Source organism: Pleurodeles waltl, chromosome 8, assembly GCF_031143425.1.
Source record: "Pleurodeles waltl isolate 20211129_DDA chromosome 8, aPleWal1.hap1.20221129, whole genome shotgun sequence".
NCBI lineage: Eukaryota > Metazoa > Chordata > Amphibia > Caudata > Salamandridae > Pleurodeles > Pleurodeles waltl.
The window spans coordinates 1181527547-1181551397 of record NC_090447.1 but is presented as its reverse complement, the minus strand read 5'-3'; positions in this window follow the sequence as shown (position 1 = coordinate 1181551397).

Genomic DNA, 23851 nt, shown 5'->3' with positions numbered 1-23851 from the left:
CTTCAGGTCACCGTCTTTTCCCTAGCTGCAAGAGCGTAGACAGGAAAGTCTTCTATGCTCACACCCAGAGGGAGTCTTTGGGAACACAAATGTTTCTCCCTGCCCATACTCTCAGGGGTAGGTAAAATAAAAACAGAATTGCTCCTGACCGGGGAGCAGAAAGAACAGTTCCTCCTGCTGGGTGAAAACAATGCCTGATCTAGCCGCAAGCTGATGGGTGCTGGCAGGGGAGCTGTCAGAGTTGCAGAAGCTGTGGGGTTTATTAAAAATGCTATTGGGTGTCCCAAGTGGTTACCTCTGCACCCCAGTTTAAAAAAAGAAACCCAAAACATGTTCCCAGCTCCTGCACAGCCCATAGGGGCACTTGCAGGTAGCCAGCACATCTGTGTGGCCCATTGAGCTTCCCATTAGGTCCCAAACAAAGAATAATGCTGTGGGGTGCCTTGGGTGGGTACAGGGTCACCCCAGTTGTTTAAAAAAAAAAGCCAAATCATGCTGTCAGCCCCTGCAAACCCCATGGGACTGCTTACAGGTAGCAGTGGGACCTCTGGGGCTCCCCCTGCCAGCCCCAACAAACATTAAGGGCCTGATTCTAACTTTGGAGGACGGTGTTAAACCGTCCCAAAAGTGGCGGATATACCACCTACCGTATTACGAGTCCATTATATCCTATGGAACTCGTAATACGGTAGGTGGTATATCCGCCACTTTTGGGACGGTTTAACACCGTCCTCCAAAGTTAGAATCAGGCCCTAAATCTGTCTATGTCCCCTGTGGTAATCCAAAAAAGGAAACGAAAGAACAACACATGAGCAACGGGAGATGCTCATTTATTATTTATTCCTCTGTGAGGAAGTACCTATTAATGTTCTTCAAATGTTTTTTATTCATTTTTGTTTAATCCCTAGAAGTGGTAGAGATACCACCAATCATTTTGTAATGTTGTGGAGGGCTGCAGGGAGTGGGTGTGGCTTCCTTTGACTCAGACTTGGTGTGGCTGGAAGCAGCAGGTATTTAAAACACACCTGGCCTGAGTGAATTGCGTGCTGTAAAGGTCACCAGCTGCAGAGAAGGAATCTTTGTATCTCCACTTTTGATCTTCACGTTCTGTTCTGTCCAGCATCTTGGAGGCCACTTCTTGAAGAAGAAGAGACCAAGGGAATTAACCCTTAAGAAGGGGGTAACACGCTCCACGCGATTTAAGAACATATATTGCTAAAACTTGATACTTACGGACTTGAAATTTGATGAGCGAATGTTCCAGGATGCCATGTGCCTAAAAGGGCACATCTTTGGGTTTAAAGGTCATTGGTATGTTCGCCACTTGTCATGCTCTAACACTTATTGTAGTTGCTTGCATTATACCAGAGAAAGGCATTTTTATTGAACAACTATTTTGAAAATGACATACTGTGAATATGTTTATTATTGCCGAATTTAATGTGGCATTACTACTGTTGTTAGCGATATGATGTACTGTGAATACAGTTATTAACGCTGAGTTCAAAGTGGCATTTGCATTATTTCAAATTGTTGCTGGTGATGTGGAACATTCTGTGTTTGGTGCTTAAATGAAGTTGAAGCTTATCTTTGCCATGCTCAAAATTACACTGTGATGTAACAGTGATAAGCTGGTTGTTCATGAAGCTGAACGCTACTGATTAACCCTATGTTTTTATAGTAATACAACATGAACCATAATACTTGATATTAACCCCACGTTTTCAGTGTGATTTAAACATTGAATTGCGTTCCTCGCAATGCTAGCACATTACAATAATTAACCCATGAACATCTGGAGAATCTAATTCCCTGAGAGTTTGTTTTTATTATTGTTGCCTATGTAAATGTCTATGAGTCAAGTGAGTCAGCGTCTTGGGAAATCTCATCAAGGTGAAACATGCAAGAAATACACAGAACGTCAAGGAACATCTAGGTAGGCTTAATTGAGGTGACGAGAGACTAATCTGGGATCACAGTTGGAGTAGCTATAGACAGTATAGGAGGTTCAAGGCTCTTATTTAATTACAGGTAATCCACATGGTTTCCAAAAATTCCTAGAGAGAGGGAAAACCATCAAAAGCAGGAAAGGGGACCCCAACAGGTACATCTAGCTTGCACATCATAGTTTAACAGTAGAGTTTACATGAGTTATGAGATATTAGTTATATGACTGATGTATTATCATAGGAAAGACCAGCTCTTCAAGAACCATCACTAGGCTTCCGGATCCAGCCCTGTGACTCCAGTGTGTCTCTCCTTCTCTCATCCATCCCCTTTCCCATTTAAGTGGGAGGCACTCAACATTTAGGTGGAATAGGGAACAAGCAGCTTGGTCAACATTGTGTCTCCCTGGGATGAACAGTATAGTGTTTGACAATTTGCTGATGATTTTTTGATAAAGACATTAGGAGGCAGATTTACCATTCTTTGATGTAACACAACATAGTAAGGCAACTTACTGTGCTGCACTGCATTAAAGGGAGAGGGCAGAAATGCTCCATATCTACAAAGAAATGGAGCACTTCTGCTCTCTCTTTGTGTTGGTGCCCTGTGTAATGCCCAGTGACAATACTGGCACCCTTGCACCTTCCTGCACAAAATAAATTCAGGAGGCATATTTCTCTTTCTATGTGTGCCGCAAAGTGCAGCACATGTAGAAAGATGAAATAACGAAAAGAAATAAAGATATTTCTCCTTGTGGGGAGGAGCCAAGATGGCGACCGGGAAGGACGCTTAATTAAGCGCTCCGGCCCGGGCTCGTCGTATCATATCTGCAGTGCGCTCCCGGGGCACCAAAATCTAAAAGCGGAGGAGGGATCCGCTCCGCGTGCCCCACGGCTCCCAACAGCAGCATCGAGTGCAGTCAGGCGGCCGTGAGGCGCGGCTGCCGAAGAACCGAAGAATCGGCTTCCTCAAGGAGCCGCGGCAGCCATCTTCCTCGAGGCGGCGCCCCGTCTCGGGCTCGCCGTAGCACATTTACAAGGCGCTACTGTGGCGTCAACATCTGGAGGCTGAGGGGGGATCCGCTCTGGGTACCCCCTACCCACCAACAGCTGCATTGATCCTAGGCGGGAGGCCGCCGAAGAATCGGCTTCATCAAAGGAGCTGCGGCCGCCATCTTTCTTGAGGTGGTGCTCCGAACTCCGGCCGGAGGGCCAGATAGTGAGGTGGGTGCGCGGCGGTGGGAGGGACTCGCTCTGGGGAGGTAGTGAGCCCGCAGCTGGGCCCTGCCTTACCCTTTGCTCTCCCCCCCTCACTAAGGATCCCCCCGCGCAGACGGGGGGGCAGTGGGAAACGGAGAACCAGCTGCCCGGGACCCGCTGACGTGGTGCGCCCCCTTAGATAGGACCCGGGGGCCGCAGGAGGAACTCGCTGCCACAACCTGTAGGGCACCAGCAGCCGGACTGGACCAGGCCAAGACAAGACTCGCGGCGAGCGGCGCCGCCCCACCGTGTAAGCGCCAGACTGCTGCGGGGGATCCGTGAGCGCCCAGAGCTCGCTCGCCGCACACCCACGGGAAGGACCCTCTCCCCCCGTCTCGTCAGAGGAAATAGGGCTCGGGATTAGCTGTCAGCGGGGGAACTGGTGGGGGTACGTGGGCCTTCCCCCCCCCCTCCACCTCTCTTCTGCCCACGCTGGTTGATAGGCCCAGCGACGGGGAGCCCCTGCCCGCCCGAGCCAGAACTTATCTTGGAGACCAACAGAAGGGCTGAAATCCCCAACAATTGAAGTGCACACCGGCATTGACCCGTGAGGACGTATAACCCCCCCTTGCCCGAACGGTCCAGGGAACGTGGGGGACCGCGTGGGTGCAAGTGGAACGAGGACGCACACGAAAGAGGCGCAGGTGTGCTACCAATGAGCTCAGCTGCTTGGTTGCACCTGGTGGAGCAGTATATCCACTCAAAGGAAAACTACGGACAAAGCAAAATGGCCGGGAAGTCCAAATCGGCGAAAAGCCAGGACTGGAACACGTACGGACCGGCACCTGGCGATCAACAATTTATACCCACCCTGCAGTCGATGGAAACCACACTCCAGGCACATTCCTCACAATTCCAGAAAGTGCTACAGGCAATCATGGACACTAAATCCTCACTGGAGAGCAAGATAGATACGGTGTTGCAAGACCTGAATATCCTTAGAGTAGACCACTGCAAATTATCCGAAAAGGTGAAGTCAACGGAAGAGGCGCTAAATGAACTGGCCCCCACAGTAGCGTACAACCAAAAACAAATTCTCCGCTTAGACGCAGAAGTAAAGACACTGCTGAGAAGAGCAGAAGAGGCGGAGGGTAGATCCCGCCGTAACAACATACGGTTCCTCGGATTCCCTGAAAAATCACTGGACGCCTCCGTGAACATGACATAAAGTATGCACTACTATTCCCAGCCAAATTGAGAGTATCAGTAGATGAACGCACCCATGTGTTCACTTCGCCAGAGGACGCTTGGACGTGGATGCATGCCAAGGGGCTCGCCCACCCCCGTGATGCAACCGGCACCGACGAGAACTGGTCAACAACCTCATCTCAGAAACGCTCCAACAGGCGCCCCAGGGGACAACCCATGGAGAAACAGGCCGGAGAAGAGAGAGCCAGGGTCCTGAAAGAAACTCCCCTGCTGACACAGAACTCCTTCGAGACTCTCAGGACACATCTGGAGGAAGGCTCAGAATCGGACTCGATCAGCTTGGACTCCACATTAACGGAAGTATTGAAGGGCCCGGAGCTCACCCCTAGGACCGCAGACACACTTTGAACGAGTATCACTGACCCACCCCCCGCTGGGACCGGCAGCCACAACTGAGGAGTAGAACTGAACTTCGCGTCCCCCACGGAAGTGGGTGGTTATCACACCTGAACTTATGTATCTTTTTTTTCTATTCTTGGAAATAGTTCCTATACCCAAACTGCGCGCAGCTGGCGGTGGGGGCACATGGGGGGAGGGGAGGGATTGGCTCACCCCTGGAGCGCCCCAAAACATCTACAGACCGGGTCTGCAGAAGGATGCGAGCCCCATAACGAGCCGCACCCAGACAGTAACATCGCTCCCCCACAGATATCCACATGGACACAGTTTTGTTCGCACCCAAATGGGGTGTGTAGTTTGTTGCAAGTTCACAGTTGGGGATGGGATCCAGTTGGGGAGGGAAAGAGGGTAATTACTAGTTCGTACACTACGGGTCCGTTCATAACACAGGGAACATTGCCAAGACAGGGGGGCCCGACTGCTGATTCAACGGGGTGGGAGGAACCGGCCGGGTCCTATTGGTAGGTGGGGTGCCAGACATACCCTCACAAAATAAAACCTTGCCCAACCCACAGCCTATAGTACACATAAATATGATATAGTTACCTGGAATGTTAGGGGACTTGGGACCCCGAGCAAAAGATCCAGGGTGCACGCATGACTCAAACGCCAGGGCACACACATCGCAATCCTACAAGAGACTCACCTGCAAGATCCAGACCTGCAAGAACTGCGGAGTAAATGGGGGGGACAGATAGTAGGTACATCTTACTCAACTTTTGCGAGAGGGGTTCTCATATGGATAGCAGGGAACGTCCCCTTCCTCCAAACATCACACAGGATAGACCAGGGAGGCAGGTATGTGGTAGTGGAGGGCAGACTAGACGGCAAACAACTATCACTTATAGGGATATATGCTCCCAATAACGCGCTGCCCGAGTTCCTGAGTACGCTCACCCCAGCATTATTAGTGAATCCTGAAACACCTTATATATTGGGTGGGGACTTTAATTGTACACCGGACCCGGCGTTGGACAGGTCTAACCCACCCACACAAGCGACATCTAATAGATACTCCAGACGCCCACTGTTAGCATGGGCCAGTGATATGGGCCTCCATGACATATGGCGAGTGAAACATCCATTACATAGGGAATATTCATTCTACTCAATACCACATAAGGTGCACACCAGGATAGACTTACTGTGGGGCACTCAGGAAATCTGCACAACAGCCAGCGGGATAGAATACCTAGGTAAGACACTATCGGACCACTCACCGCTCAAAATAACCCTGGACTGGGGCAGGAAGCGCCAAGCGATCCCAACATGGAGACTTCAAGTGGAAGCCCTACAGGACCCAGCATTCACAGACACACTGAGAACAGCGCTAAAACAGTACTGGGAATTAAACACTGGCACCACAAACTTAAGAGCAGTGGAGTGGGACGCACACAAAGTAGTGATTCGTGGCCACTGTATCTCTACTACATGGGGGTGAGACGTACACTCCATGCAGAGGTCGGTAAGCTGGAGAAGAAATTAAGAGCACTAGAAAATGCAGTGGCCCGCAACGAAACACGAATATGCCACCGCCGACACCACACTATGCCTTCACGATCACAAATACCACTTGACCCGACTACAAATGGAAGGCGACAGATCGGGTAGGCTACTTGCATGGCTCCTGCGCGAGGACAGGCAGCGCCCCCCGATCGGGGCAATAGAGATAGGCCCAGGGCCGCTGGCAACCACACAGGAAGAAATAAACGATGCGTTCAGGGAATATTACACAAAATTATACACTAAACGTACATCATGCACCACCCAGCAACTCAGGTCCTTTCTGGCGGACTCACCCCTGCCCCAACTTACACAAACAGATAGAGAGGTACTAGAGGCCCCCCTGACATTAGGAGAACTCAATAAGGCCCTTGAACAACTACCTAGGAATAATGCTCCAGGTGCAGATGGCCTTCCATCAGAATAGTATTCTACCTTTGCGACACACCTCAACGCACACCTCCTGAAAGTATTTGAAGAGGCATGGGCTAACGGGACTCTACCCCCCACAATGAGGGAGGCAATGATAGTGGTCCTCCCGAAACAAGGGCGCAACCCCATTGACGTTAAATTCTACAGACCCCCATCACTGCTGAATCTAGACTGTAAAATACTTGGTAAAATTCTGGCCAATAGGTTAGCTCCCTACATGCACACCCTGGTACACGAGGATCAGAATGGATTAATCCCAACGCGCAACACTTTTCTAAACATCCGAAGGCTGCTGAGCGTAATGAGCGAAACTCCCCCAAACGCATCTGAGGAATCGGTGATCTCACTTGACATCGAAAAAGCGTTCGATACACTAGAATGGGATTTTCTATTCGCCACCATGCAGCAAATGAGTATTGGCCCAAAATTCACGTGCTGGGTACGCATACTGTACACTGACCCACAGGCCAGGGTGAAAACTAGTGGAGTCATATCAGGGAGCTTCTCGATCAGCAGGGGCACAAGACAGGGATGCCCCCTGTCCCTCCTCTTATTCGCCTTGGCAATGGAACCACTGGCCCCACGCGTTCGTGCCAAAAAAGAAGAGTGGGGGGTAGCAAGGAGCGGGACCCTGCACGCCATATCGCTATACGCAGACGATGCCTTGATATACATACGTGGAGGGGAAGAGGTGTTGCCCCCGGTGATGTCGCTGCTATCTGAGTTTGGAGGGATCTCCGGCCTAATAGTCAACTGGGGAAAATCTTGTATATTCCAACTAACCATTTGGCCCTCAGCGAAAAAAGAGAATGCCCCGGCAGGCCATTTGAAATGGTGCTTTGACACATTTAAATACTTAGGGGTCAACATCTACCACAGAACAGAGGACCTTAGGGATGGTAATCTGGGAAGAGCGGTGGCCTCTATGAAGGGCTCAATGCGATTCTGGAATAAACTACCACTTTCACCATTGGGCAAGGTGGCCTTAGCAAACATGCTGATACTACCCAGATTGTTGTATCACTTCGCGGCCTTGCCACTCATTATTCCCAAAGGTTTTTTTAACAGTCTGAACGCTATCCTACTGCAACTTGTGTGGGGAGAGGGCAGAAGGCGGGTCGCACTCACCACGCTACATTATCCGGTGGCTGCAGGAGGGCTGGGCGCCCCAAACTTTGAGCTTTACTCCGCGGCTGCACAGTTGCAGTGGATACTGAACTGGATTCACAGGCCCAGTTCAGCGGAATCCATTTGGCTGAAGTCCCGACTTCAGGGAGTCCCTCTGCTCGTATGGCTTACAAATAAGCAAGCCAGAAGCTCACGCAAAAACCCATTGATGGCAGCGGCACACGCATGCTGGAAGAGGTATATTCAAAAAGACGCAAAAGAACTTCCCTATTCACCGCTTCTCCCGCTAGAACGGCTTCCCGGGCGGGCTGAAACTGGATCACACTCGCCCGCAACCTGGACGGATGCGGGCATATATACAGTGGGAGACTGCTTCGAAGAAGGAAAATTAATGTCCTTCGAATCCATGCAAGCCCTTACAGCAGTGAGCTCGGGACAATTCCTGGCCTACCACGCTATATGCCACGCAATTAGAAAAACATGGGCGTCCGGAGATCTAGAACCAGACACCTCAGCTACCCTGCATCATATGCTGAGTTGCGACACCCAAGCCAAAGCAGTCTCAAACTCATATAAACTTCTGAATAAGCCCCCGGAACCCAATTTGCTAAAAGCTTGGTGGAACGCCGTACTGCCTACCCCGATCTCAAGGGCAGAATAGCCAAAAGCCCTGAGCCACACACGTGAGGTCTCAAGAAACCCCAGATTCCGATACACACAGTTTAATTACATACACCAGACATATTTAATGCCAGCCAGGATCAAACGCATGTTTCCCGGGACGGACCCGACCTGCCCCAGATGCAAAACACCAGTAGCGTAGTTTTATCACATGGTCTGGGAGTGCCCACGGGTACAAAGGGAATGGGCTGGGGTGGTTAAAGTATCTAACAGAAATGTCGGGTCTCAACCTGGACGCGTGTCCCAAGTCCTGCCTACTTGGCCTTAGGACAAGGACGAAAAAACACAAACACTTACACAGGTTTGTGGACCTAGCTTATGCAATGTACAAAAGACTGATAGCCATGAACTGGAAAGCCCCCAATGCACCCAACCTGAAAGTCTAGCTCACCCTCAAACTACGATGGACTCGCGCTGAGCACCAGGTACTAGTCAACCTAGCGCGGGGGGACTGCGACACGCGGGTTGCGAAACTTGGAGCGCATTAGTCTCAAGGCTAGAGGCAAAAAACGACAAAATACCCCCTTGAACCGTGGATAGCCATGCTTACCCAGGTGGTTGTGGGCTCAGACCCGGCCACAATACAGCACTCTGCCGGGGGATGCACACACACCCATCAACAACATCTCAACTTTACTGACAATACACCAAAACCCCAAGTGCACACGCGTCAGGCAATGCCTGTAGGCTAGTGCGCCCAATTAATAGACACCAACATCCCAATGTTTCGCTCCCCCCCCTCATCCCATCCCCCGCGCACAAGCAGAGACCCCATCTTAGGCGGCGATGGAACCTCCCCACAATAAAACGCGCTAATTTCTTGCACAGGCAAATCCAAACATACTGATCAGACTGCTCAGACCCGGAAGTGTACGAATGTCTTTAGTTGTTTGTTAATCTAAATCTGTGAGAACCTAATGACCAATTGAAACCATCAACATCCTGTCATGGCTAACACTTGTATGAAGAACAATGTATGGTTCTTTTGAAAAATCAATAAAAACATGTTAAAAAAAAAACAAAAAAGATATTTCTCCTTGTTAAGCCTCTGTTGGGTAGGTGCACTATATTGGCGCAAACCAAGGTTTCCAAGGCTTTGTAAATCTGGGTCTTCCAAAATGGGAGGATGCCCATGCTACACCCATGTAACACCTACCCAATGCAAAGTAAGGCAAACCAGCGTTGTGCACTACCTTGAGCTACTTTGTATATACTAAACCAGGCAAAGCCAAGCAAAATGGATTGGTGTGGCTTAGTAAATCAAAGTTGATGACTTGTGTTGCCTTACAATGACTTGAATCATGCACAGACAAAAGAAGTACTTAGTAAATCATCCCATAGGTCTGATATATATGTTTTGACAAGCTGACCCCTTGATAAAGCCAATAGGCCCGCTTTTAATATTTCGGTGTTCTGACCCTTTGAGAAAGGCAGCAAGTCTGCTTTCTGTAACATAAATCAAAAGAAGAGAAAGACCGGAGTAGTATCTCAGATGGGCCCATCCTCCTAGTTTCATATAGCTCAAGAAAAAAACGAGCCTGTCTTTGTAGTATGTGCTAAACCTCCTGCGGGTGAGAAAAAGCACATGGCTTTTAAACCTCAAACAACAGGGTTGACCCTTGGTGGTATGCTTCATCATAGGGTTCCTCCTGTTCTGTTACAGAATGGAGTGTGCTCCTACCTGTGAAATACACATGACCACTGAGTGGTATGCTCTAGATGGTGATAGGATAGGAGTAGGAATGTTTTTTAAATTCAATAAAAAATACCTGCCTGGTAGGAGAGCAATGCTTTGTTTTGTCCTCCAGACAGTATGACTGAAAAAAAGAGAAGTAGAAGGTATGGCTGTAATGACCATGCTTTCTACAGGTCTACATGTTTCAAGCCATTCACAGTAGGTTTTCTTCAGGACCAGGGAACTCACTCCCTGATTCCACTCCTGATCAATTAATATGATTATCACACAATTACTTCATACACTCCGCATGATCATACATATCTTTTTCACCTATTTGGTCTTTTTGTCTGTCAAACCTGCAATATGTAAGGAGAGAATTATCATGCCATACTGTATGGCACATACAGGGGTAATAGAATGCTTCAAACCAACAAGATAGGTAAAGAGTGCAGTGCGTAATAGCTTTAAAACACCTCAAAGTGAAGAAAAGTCTGTATAGGCTTAAAGAAGGGATGCTTAATGAGGTGTTTAAGTGAGCACATCTATTTGGGATAGGGATAATCCCTGTGATTGAACACACAATGCAAACAACACACTAAACAATACAATAAACATACATGGAAGACCCCACATACTTATAGTGAGCAAAGGTTTTGCTCCGTAGGTCCTAGGGTTTGACAGACTTTAACACGAGAGACAGAGAGGGGTTGGGTGCATGTCCTGGCCAGAAGCCAAGCCTTGCAGCCAGCCCCACCCCATGCACAACGAAAGATATCTTACTTTATGTTAAAAAATTGAAATTTCACTGAAATTGTAATTATATCTTACTCTGTATTAAAAGAAACTCAGAAATTCACTGAATAAACAAAGGTTAAAGAGACTATATACTTAGGTGAAAATTAAAGTTATAAAATACCATTTTAAACAAACAAAGCCATTGAAATTTAGCAGTTATTGTTATCTAAAATAAATATAACCCATGTGTTAAAGTAACTAACTTGCCCCCTCACCATGTCCTGCTAATTGCCTCCCGGAGTCCATCGCTTATGGCACTTTCTATGACAACATTGATAACATAACTATAGCATCTAAAATTATTTTATTGATGACAAGACTGTGCTTGGTAGGGCACACGTCACAGTTATTTTTGTCTGGACATCACGCTTTTTGTTCTTTGCTGTAAATTCGTTCAGTAGTTTTGAAGATATTAAAGGAAATCCAAATTGTATAGCTAGGGTCAAAAAGGATTTGTGACAAATTTGCGACCAACAGGAATGCCGTGATTGGTTAGCCACAACTTGAACAGAAAGTTGCAGCCACCATTTTACCTAACAGGGCATGGTCCCTGGGATGAAAATAATTTTACAAAGTAGTATTTGAGGTCAGAGTAGAGGTACCCAGACCCCATGGGTGAGATGTAGAGTTGTTTTTGTGACACTTCATAGGTTCTAAATGAGGAAGCACCTGTTTATTTTGGTGTATAGCTAGGGTCACAAAGGATATGTGATGAATTTGCGACCAACAGGAATGCCGTGATTGGTTAGCCGCAACTTGAGCAGAAAGTTGCAGCCACCATTTTACCTAACAGGGCATGGTCCCTGGGATGAAAATAATTTTACAAAGTAGTATTTGAGGTCAGAGTGCAGGTACCCAGACCCCATGGGTGAGATGTAGAGTTGTTTTTGTGACACTTCATGGGTTCTAAATGTGGAAACACCTGTTTTTTTTGGGTGTTTGATATTTGTGAATTTGCTGCAACTCATAACCCACCCTCCCTTGTAATGTTGTGATGAATTCGCGAATATCAACGAAAAAAAAACCCAAAAAGTTGCACACTCAGGACCAGATTTACAGGGCCCTAGCGCCACCTGGGCATCACTTTTCTTGACGCTCCAGTGGCACTGTTCATTCCGCTGTATTTACAAGGCAGCGTTAAGCCGATTTTTGTAGCTTAATGCTACCTTGTAAATACTACCCTTCACATGCAGCACTTTGCGTGGAAGGGGCGTGCAATGGGTGTTGCTGTGGGCGTTCAACCCATTTAATTTTGACACCGCCGCAGATTTATGAGATTTCCTAAATCTGAGGTAGCGCCAAAATCTAAGGGCACCCCAGAGGTGGCGCTAGCATTGTGCAACGAGGAGAAATGCTTTAATTTCTCCTGAGTTTTTGGTATTTCTTTAAGTGCTGCATTCTGCAACACACATAGAAAGAGCAAATCGTTATTGAAGATTATGTATGTGGAGGAAGGTGTCTGTTCCTTGCACAAAAACAATCTCCCCTGTAATGCAACCATCCTTGCACCATGGCACAGGGGTGGCTGAGTTGGGGCTCAGCAGCAAATTTAGCTGTGGTACAGGGGGAAAAACATATTCATATAGGCATCTATAAATAAAAGGAGAGACAGTACTAAATCCGTGCTGTTCTTAAATTTTATTGACTGATTTTCCTTCCTAGACCACTTTCTTTTCCTGTCCGTGTTTGTCTTGCCTATTTGTGTTTAGAGCATGAGCATCTGCTGCTAATCCTTGATATCCCATGCCCAGGAAGCAACTATTTCAGTTTGTTTCAGAATGAGGCAAAGTTAACTGTTTGTCCTTAATTTTAACAAAAACCTATCCCTAAAACAGATTATCACTGCAGAGATTTGAATTCATGGTTCATGATTTGAATTCATGAGCTTGTCGCAGCATTTACTATTAAAAGTGGTGTTGTCAGCTAAACCATTGTTTTTGTGACTGCACAGCAGCACAACAGTGGCACAATTGTGGTGCAACTCACCCTTGCATTAATTTTGAATCGCACGAAACCATACAAGTTCTCATGGTCCTTTGTTGTTGCCTTCCAAATTACGAAATGTGATATTTGCATCTCTGCAGCAGGCTGCCTGCCATTTCAAGCATTGACTATTGTGGATTTTGTGTACATGGCTGTCAGGGTTGGGTCAGGAAATTACAGACTTTCTTGCTGCCCACTGAGTCTCTTTGCTTCTGTGTTCTACCGCTCATATGCTCCGTGAGAGTGCTTGTTTTCTGCCTTGGTTGAACATGGATTGGTGTCCCAGTATGGTCCCTTGCATCCACCATGGTTGAGTGGGGAGTTACCTGGGAAGTAGTTTCTCTTCGAGAAGGTAATAGAAGGCTTTCTTGGCACTCACTTTGTAGCCTGGGAGATGACAAATGATAAATTAGAATAGACCTTTGAGCAAGGTGACGTCCATTAGCTATGCCACATGCAGACATCTGCTGCTCAGACGTTTGTTTGGGACAGGCAGGTTAGTTAGTTACTTCTTGTATGGTCTGTGACTTAATTTCATTCTTTCTGTGCTTGATTAGTCATGGCCCTGTGTCGGCTTAAATGTTTGTTTTTTCACGAAGTGTTTCATATATCTATTTCATGAGTGAACATCAAGGTTTTTATGTGCTGTCTGCACAGCCTACTTGCCTATTTCGAATGACACTAGCGACCTTGTACCAGATTTACGTAAAATGCATGCAATGCATCCTAGCAACTGAAGTTTCTGTGCTGTGTTGTATGAAAGGGAGCGTGCAGAACCGTGTAATATCTATTCAGATATGGCACTGTTTGCCTCTCTTCTTTTTCAAGTGCACTTTAGGCTGAGGAAAGAATACAAAGTAGGACAAGCATTTTCAATGCAACGGGTCTCGCATTTGTTCGAGTTAGAGCTATTAGTGTTTTAAAGCAAAAAAAACGCAGCGCGGTCACGCTATGTAAAATGCAGCGCAATTGCGCTGCGTGGAAAATAAACAGATAAAGTAGTCCGGACTCCAGGCTGAAAACATCGAGCCTCGTATGTTTTTGGTACTTTATCGGTGCTGTGTAGGTGGGCTAAACACCGGAAAAGGCAGGCCGTATGCATGCCTTTCACAAATGAAAGCAAGCAGATTTTAAAAGGCAAGCCCACGAACCAATGTAAGTGACTGACGTGGCATGGGCGTGGTTTGAAGCCCAAAGAGAGATTACAGAATGGACGGATCACTTTGTGCTCGCCCATAAAAATGAGGAGAAATAAAAAAAACATTTATCCTTGTTATGCCTGCCTAGAGTAGGCATAAAACTTTGGAGCAAATCCCTGTCTATGATCATTTGGAAATAGAGATATGCATAACAATCCATGAATGGTTGCATAGGAAAACCCATGTACCACCCTAGCAACACCCCCTTGACACAACGTAACGCACTGCAGTGCATAGCACAATTTTGTGTTACTTTGGGAATCTATGCAATGTAAATTACAAATGCAACTTAAACCCAAAATCCGGCACAAAGTGTTAGTAAATCTGGGCCCTACGCTTTAGAGGTTTCAATTCCACCTTCACTCTGGTCCTTCCTATATTTTACCCCTGCTGTACTCTCACTTCTCTTGCAGCTGTGCGATTTCCATTTGTGGTGTTACTCTTTGGTTGCCCTATGATTCTAACTGGCTAGCCTCGGGTGCTTTTTCAGGTGATCTTCTCCCTTGTTCAGCTCTTCACCCAACCACCTCGACTTTTTTAACCCGCTGTGGCTACGTGAGTCTGATGCCATCTGGTATTATAGTGCCTGGGTACGGTGGACTTGTGATCTATTGAAAGGGCTAGTTAAACTACCTGCCCTCTTGACATGCTAGGTCCACATTGCCATTGTTGAGATGCATTGAAGACTTCACACTACTCTATTCTGATGTTTCTGCTCCTGCTACACTGTTTAAGGTTTTGTGTATTGTGAATACGGTGCTGTGGGTGTGGTGTCTTGCTACCCCACCCCCTTTATTGACTGCAGTGGGTTATGCCTGCTCTGCATTGTTGCGATCACCTGTGTTATCTGGGAGCGTCTGGGGTCTATATTTGCCTCTAGGGACACGGGTTCATGTTTGCATTCCAGGTCTGATGTATTTGAAGTAGTTCTCTGCCTTTGCGGCTTGGTTCTGTAAGGTCCAGTGCTGCCCATTTTATTTGCCGTTCATATTTACTGGAGATTCAAAACTGCCCAAGGTCAGGGTTGGCCATGGCAGACAGAGTAGCAGTAGATAATACAGCAGCAGGATGCACACAACAAGCTCTGCACATTTTAGATAAAGGCAAGAGTACCAACTCAGCAGAGAGATGCCACTCCACACTCATAAGGGTGAACCCCAAGTTGTGCAATGTAGCCTCATCAGAGGTGGGTGCGACAGCAGAGGGTTTTGTTTTTTGGCGACTCTTTTGGAAATGATCTGGGTGACTTTGTAAACACCAGGCGAATGTGTCCATGAAAAAGGTATCCAGTCAATACATTCGTTTAGGACGCATCGGTAGCCACTTTCACCAGCAAGGGCCCCAATGATATTAGAGCTCCAGAGGAGATATATTTGAGATCAAAAACATGCTGTTACTTCCTGTATTTCTAGAGACTGTTGTGGGCGCTTCAGAGGATGTAGGCACTTCAGACGACATTTCAGCAGGACTAAGTCCTTCCACTCAGGATTCAGAGGTGAGCCTTTTCGTGCCTTACCAAGGAAGGCTTGGTAAGGAGTAAAACACTGTGTACACAATCGGCAGGTCCTAGCCAAAAGTGGCAGTCTTCCAGAAATTTCACGGGCTTGAGTAAAGTTTATCGAGATATCTCTGCAACTCATAGGGCCTGGACAGATTATTTTCTCTTTGCATGATCAGTTGGCATTACACGCCAGGAAAGGAGCATCACAGGTCACTGCCTAATACAATCAAGAAGTACAGTGGAGAAATGCCTAGTGCAAAAGGAGTTTACCAGTTTGCACTCATACCAAAACAGTACAACTCTAAAGTAATTTTCTAACAAAAGTGCTCGGCAACTTAATTTGAGGCTTTTAATAATAAACAAATCAAAGGTCACCTCTGTGTCTCAAATGTTAATTGAATTCTATTTACAGTTTTTCAAACAATTTCCAGCCAACACTTGTTTCCACTGCTGTAATTCGCTTTCTTGATGCTGAAACATCATAGCAAAGAATATAGTGATTATTACATTTACAGTATCTTTGTCTTTTCATCAGATTTACCAGAGCAACCAAATATAGTCTTTCCTTTGTAGAGACTATAATGTATATTTCAAAGAAACACTAGCATCCTTCTAATGAATTCATTATTCAGTTACCTAAACTAATGAATTCCACAAAGGTTGTCGCTCCGGGTGCCACTAGTGCTACAGCCGGCCCTGTGTTCCCACTTTACTGAAAGCTCTCTCCGGGCCTTCTGAAGGGCTCTATTCACTGCCTTTGCTTCTGTACCTTTCACCTCAAATGATGTGCGCATCTGACAGCAAATATGTATGTTTGCAGCCAGATGTAACAAAGGATTTTGCATTCACAAACGGTGCGAATCGCAAAATTCCACCGTTTGAGAATGCAAAATCGCCTTTCATGATTTATGAAAGGAATTCGCAGTGCAATTTTAAGGAATTGCAAAAATAGTGATTTCTTAAAATTGCGACTGATTAGGGAATCGCAATTTGTGATTCTCTAAATAGGAAATCGCCAATCGGGAATACCTATTTGCGATTACCTATTCACATGTATCATGCATTTCCACACCCTGGGGTTTGCATTACCTAATTTGGGAATTCCTAACAGGAATTCACAAATTCGGAAGTGCATAACCATTCGCACCTGTGGGCCAGCAGGCCCATAGGGATGAATCCAGTCCCATTCCCTAATTGCAATTCGGTAATAGCGATTGCGACTTTTAAGAAATCGCTTTACCGAATCACAATTTTCATACATCCCTTTTTGCATTTCTTAAATAGAGATAATTAAAAAAATTGCTATTTAGGAAATGCAAACCGGGTGGATGATACATCTCGTAATCAGTCGCTCGTCCACCAATAGTCAGCAACCACCGAACAATTGATTTAGCCATACAAATGGGAAACGCAAACCTTTTCACGTACGGACAAGTTACTGCCCATGGCACAACTTCCGAGGTTTGTGTCAAAAGCTGGCAGAGTTGTCATTCTGACCATTATTGGCAGGGTTTTGTGCTGCTGTGAGAGCATATTAGATATTTCTCATCATGCATATCAACCCATGCTTAATTTGCAAAAATATAAGTGCCTAGCCCCTTGTCAGGAGGCCACTACAGCTTGCACCACCCAATGCCCCTGCCAGCACGGCCAGTAGCAGTACTAACACAATTACTAATCATCACACTTTTACAAGAGTGGCTATTCAGCCTCTTCTATGTTCCCAAAGCTATACGAATGGCGTGGGTGGCGGTCAATAGTAATTTTTAATGCATATTGAATTAATAAACAACTGTTGTTGTGTTCATCCCTGAATGAGACAGGCAGAGCTACCATGTGACAGACTGGTTGAAGCCCCGTGTTGACAATTAAGTGCCAGTGCCGAGCACTGGCTCAAATTAAGCACTGTCAACATAAGGTTAATCATAGGATCCTAGTACACAAACACATCGATGAGTAATGCCAGATGCAGGGATTCAGATGTGGATAAACTATACCTGCAACAACACATACAAGTGTTCTCTTCCAATAGACTTACATGACACCAACTGCTTTCACAATCTTTTTTGTTAATAAGTGAGGGCAAAATTTATCAAGACTTTGAATGGGTGAAAGTCACGAAAAGTGATGAAAGCTGGCACACAGTGTTGATATAAAACCTGCTTTCCAACACAAGACGTGGTTTGAGCTTGAAAGTAGGCCTAAAATAAAGCAAAGAAATGCTTCACACTACTTTGAGTTCAGGTTGTGTTTCATGGGTGAAACGTGGGCGTTCACATACAACCATCCATAGTTTTTAATGCAATGCCCTATCTACTAATATTTGTAGATAAGGCTTGATGCCAAAAATGTTACTGGAAGAGTAGCTTTACAGTGAAAAAACAATGCTAGGCTTATGCAGACACTTTTGCACCATGGCGCGAAGGCCTATGCATAGTGCCAGGCAGCAAGAAAGTGTGCCAACACAGCGGATGAAAGTAGCAGCACCATGTTATTAGATAAATGGCCTTGTGCTTTCTCTCTCCCTTTCATGAAACACCTCACAGCAACTTTGGTTGCTGCGCTACATTGCTTCAAAAAATAGTAAATTTGGCCTCTCTAAGGCTCGTGAATCACATGCCTTGTCAATCTCTATCCATCATAAACATCTTGAAATTGGGTGGCTTCTGTTCTTGCATTTGGGATGTGTGGGGGTATCTGTGCTTCCTTAAACTCCAAATATAAATACATGTATAAAATGTAATAGACTAAATGGGCACACTTGTGTTGTAAATCTTGTCATGCAGTTAAAGGCACTAGAGATTTCACGACTACTCTTCACTACAGGACAATCTGGCCGTGGAGCACAGAGCATAAGCTTTAAATAATATGCAAATGCTTGCCCGGACTCCCCAGTGGTTTCTCTGCGATATGCTGGAGGCCATAATGTACCCTTTTCCCCAATGCCTCCTCCTGCCGCTTGTACAGAACAGCCTTATTTACTCTTGGTGTGCTAGCTGCTCTGCCTGAGTCCAGAGCTGTGCACAGAGTACTGGCTGATGATCCATTTCCATTTCACACCTGCTGCAGAGATTACAGAAGACCAAGAGTTGGCTTTGTTCTGCAGCAGTGAGTGGCTGTGTGCGTGCGCTTTTTAAATTGTGATTGTGATGGTGCACTTCAGTTAAGGCCTGAGTGGCTAAACCCCCAATAAAGCTTTTAATAAGCCACAAGGACCCCATTATGAGCGGCACGGCTGTCCTTGTGGAGATCAAAGGGCCTGGCTAGCAGGGAGTCCACTCACTGCACTGGGGGGAGACCAGCCCAGCTCCTGGGATCTTCCTGCTGATGCCTGGCTGTACATAGGTGTGAAAAGGGCAGGGCGCGCTGCCCCCAAGGACTTGAGCCATGAGAGCGGTGCTGTGCTGTATGAGTATGAGGGCTTATGGTGGTGGTCCTTCCTGTGCTTGGGGGTGGGGCCCAGAGACTGTCTGTCCATGGGCCACTTCTAAAGCCATTTGTCCAGACTCACCAGTCAACCGCACCAGAAAAGTCAGAGGAAAAGAACAGGATATGTAAACCCTCGCTGGCTGCCCCTTGCCTTGCAAATGTGCACAGGGCTCCCTGAGTGCTTCTGTTCTGAGGCAGAGTGACCTTGAGTTTTGGGCCAAGACTGTGTGGGGCTTTCTCCAGTGTCATCCAGCCACGAGGATAAAGGGTGGCACAGGCAGAGTGGACTGGTGGTGGTTAGTGTGACCTGCTAAGTTTGCATTGTCTGGCTTAAATGTGTGGTATGTCCATGCTTTCTGGCCTGAGCGGGAAGTAGTGGTACAGGTGCTACTGCAGCACCCCCAAAATAATCAGGGTAGAGTTCAAAAGAGGAATGGGCAATAAAATGCCTTTACTTTTTAGGTTGAGTGCGAAAGTGCTTTGACCTGTTGTAATTATTGTGGGCTTTTAACCATTCCCACCTCACGCCCATCACACTCACTCGTTTGTGAGCTTGATTGAAAAACCCTTTGTTATCATTGGTAAATGCCTTCAGTTTGTCCCTCCTTGGGCGGTTTTGTTACTGCCTTCCAGACTACCCCTGTTACATGGATAATTGCACGATTGCAGATACATTTGACTGTGAGCGAACTTCTTTTTCTTTTTGTGTCTCTCCTTCGCGCTCATGGTCATGGCGGTCATGGCGCTTTCAATCGGCTCACTTATGTCAACTAATGTTTTACTTTTCATTTTCAATTTACGTGGCAAGAAAAGTCCAGTTAGGAATTTACAATGCTAATAACTCTAACTCAAGCAAATGTGAGACCCATTTCATTGCAAGTGCTTGTCACATTTGCTGTGCATTCAAAGACAGGTCAAATGTCAGGCTATGTCTTAAGACAAATTGCTGTTTATTCTTTTTAAATGAAGAGTGGCATTTACTTTTATTTCTGTGACTCCAAAGTTAGAGGATTTTATAAACTGAACTATCTTTACAGGAACTGCACATCTATTTCAAAGTAGATCAGTATTTAGAAAAGCGAAGCACATTATTTTGTAATTCTGAAGTGTGATGAAAACCATGATTTTACTAAGATCAAAATAAATAAAGACACCTTACTTGGTGGTCTGCAAATTATAAATATTTTCTGAAGCCCAATTTTCACAAATTATCATTTGAAGGTTACATAGTTTTATCAGTAAATCTGCTTGTCACTGGGATTTTTTGGCAATTTCAATGGAAAATGTGCTTTGTGTAAATAACAGAGTGCTAATGCAGTATACTTTAGTAATATATTTGCAACAGTGGTCTTCAAAATGCTATACTGCCTACATACTACATTCTCACCACCTCCGTCGGAATGGGCTTGTTGATTGTGCGATACTTGGATTTTTCATAATCCCAAGACTTCAGTGATATAACTTTGATGGCAGCACACACACTCTAAAAATTGTGCCAGAGCCACTGGCCTGGGTTCCTTTGTGTGACATTTTCATGCTTTCTGGCCTGGGTGCTTATTTGTGACATTTTCATGCTTTCTCACCGGGGTGCTTATGTGTGACATTTCCCTTCCTTCTGTCCTGGGTGCTTATGTGTGAAATTTCCATGCTTCTAGACTGGCTGCTTATGTATGACATTTCCGGGGTTTCTGGCCTCAGTGGTCTGAGTACTTATGTGTCACAGTTCCATGCTTTCTAGTCTGGATGCTTATGTGTGACATTTCCACGCTTTCTGGCCTGAGTAATTATGTGTGACATTTCCATGGTTTCTGTCCTGGGTGCATATGTGTGACATTTCCATGCTTTCTGGCCTGAGTGCATATGTGTGACATTTTCATGCTTTCTGGCCTGGGTGCTTATGTGTGACATTTTCATGCTTTCTCACCGGGGGGCTTCTGTGTGACATTTCCACACCTATTGGCCTGGGTACTTATGTGTGATATTTCCACAGTTTCTAGCCTGGGTGCTTATGTGTGACATTTCCCTGCTTTCTGTCCTGGGTGCTTATGTGTGAAATTTCCATGCTTCTAGACTGGCTGCTTATGTATGACAGTTCCACGGTTTCTGGCCTCAGTGGTCTGAGTACTTATGTGTCACAGTTCCATGCTTTCTAGTCTGGATGCTTATGTGTGACATTTCCATGCTTTCTGGCCTGAGTAATTATATGTGACATTTCCATGGTTTCTGTCCTGGGTGCATATGTGTGACATTTCCATGCTTTCTGGCCTGAGTGCATATGTGTGACATTTCCATGCTTTCCTGCCTGGGTGCATATGTATGGCATTTTCATGTTTTCTGGCCTGGGTGCTTCTGTGTTACATTTCTAAGCTTACTCGTCTGGGTGCTTATGTGTGACATTTCTATGCTTTCTGAGCTCCTCCCTCAACCCCTCTAGTAGTGGTTAGGCTCGCTCGCTATGCACCGTACGGAGGCTGGTCTGACAAAAATGGCCAGGGCTGCTTTGGGGTCTCAGTCCTGCCCTGGCTAACACTGGCATAGGTAGGTAGCGGTACCCAAGTCTCCATTAACTGGGACCTAGTGCAGCGTCTCCAAGACAGAAGAGGGCACCTTCTTCTCTTCTGCACCATTCACCCCGCCTACCAAACTATGAGGTAGCACATTATCGAATCCAGAACATGTGCTACCACTACGTTGCCAAGCTAAGCATATACAGGTAAATATAGAAATGGCGTTAAAAATAGTAAATCTATACTTGTAAGTACCTTGACAAACTAGTGGTATTTGGTATTCTGAAATCGATATCTTTATGTCGATGTAAAAATGTCGGAATTTCAACACACCACCCTACCAAAAACGACCTCTGTACCGTGGGCCTGCACCACTCTATTTCAAGAGAGTCCATCTGAGGGTCTGGTAAGGTTTTAATCATCTTTTGTGGAGAAGAAATAATAATTTAAGTTGCAAGGTATTCAACTTAATGAGACGAACTTTTTACCGTAATTTATTCCATACAAAGTTTAACATAAATGAAGGAATGTGGAGTTATACAGTTCAATAAAATACTTTCTTAAAGCAAGACAAGCAAGTGATATTAAATCTAGGACGACACCACAAATCAACCTGCAAGTCTGAAGCTTTCGATTTCGACCAAAGAAATATGTTTCTGTTGTTTTGGCGCCACAGCGAGCAGAAGCAATAATTCAATATGCTCTCTATAGGTTGGTGGCGTCTGTAAAATTGAACCACCCACACCGTTCAGAGAGGCTTCTATTAATATGGCGGCCACAAGTCCTTTTCTGTGAGATGGTGATACACCTGTAATGTTGCTAATGCATGAGACTCCAAATTGCTTTTTACTGTGCACCACCGAAGAGAAGAAACACGCTAAAACTGGCGAAGGATGACTGTCTTCTATGCAGAACGCTCTCTGCAGTTATGCCTTAATCTTCAGAGGAAGGAAAAAAACAGCGACTGTCATCACTCCCAACCTTCAACCTCTGACCCAGCAGACGTGGAGCGGTCAAAGTTGTATTCTGGTGAGAGTCCAGTGCTTAATTTGTAAATCAGAACGTGCCGTGCTCAAAGCCCTCCTGTTACACCCGCGGCTGCTGCAATTAAATGTGCGAACACAGAATACTGAGGCGGCTTAATCTTGAAGCCATCTCGGGCCTCTTCAATCTAGTTACAGCCACTCCCTGCCCCTTCAGCTCACTCCTGCAGCTTTCTGTTTTCTCCCTTTGTGACGCTTTTTCGTTTTTCCCTTCCTCCGTCTGTCCCATATGTGTCTTTTGCTCGCAGCAAATGCTTGAGGCAGAAGAATAAGCCCCGGCCCTCAAAAATAAGTCCCGGTGCTCAGCACCAGAAACAACAAGCACATTAAGCACTGGGTCAGACTACAAATGCCTCACTTAGGCCAAGTGTTACAAACATCAGGACATATTCACAAGCCCCTAGCACTCCTTCCACCACATTGGCGTAATGTTTTTTATGCTAATGTGGCGTTAAGAAGGCATTTTTGTCGGGCTGTATTTCCTAAGTGGCGCAATGCATCCATTGGTCCACTTTGCACATCCTTGCACCACATTATGGGGCATATTTATGCTGTCAAATGTGCATCATTTTTTTAATGCGGCAACCCGCCTTGCGTTAATCATATGCAAGGTAGGCGTTCCCGTCCAAAAAATGACTTAAACGGCCGTGCGTCGTACTTATGCTTTCGGGCAAAAATGTCACACAGCCGGGAGGCGGAGCCGGAAAATGACGCATAGCCCGATTTGTGTCAAAATGTAACGCCTGGGTCAGGGCAGGTGTTAAAATGGGGCAAACATACCTGTTTTTAATCAGAACACACAGCAGCAACAGCAGAGCAGCAGAGCAGAAAAAGGGAGACATGGAGGTGCTTCTCATCCAGCGTGCACGCAGACGCAGAGCCCAGCAACAAACAACAGCAGCTACCACAAAACCAGCATGGACCCCAAAGGCAGCGCAGAAGGCAGGAGAGGATATTCCGCACCAGAACAACCCTTCATGGCCTCAGGGAACATGACATCATCCAGAGGTACAGGTTGAACTGGCAGGCCCTTCAGCAGCTGATGCGCAACATAGAGCCACAGTTGGCACCCACCTTGCTGACACCCAGCACCATCCCAACAGAAACCAAGCTGCTTGCCTTACTTCACATGCTGGCAAGTGGCTCCTTTCAAAGCAC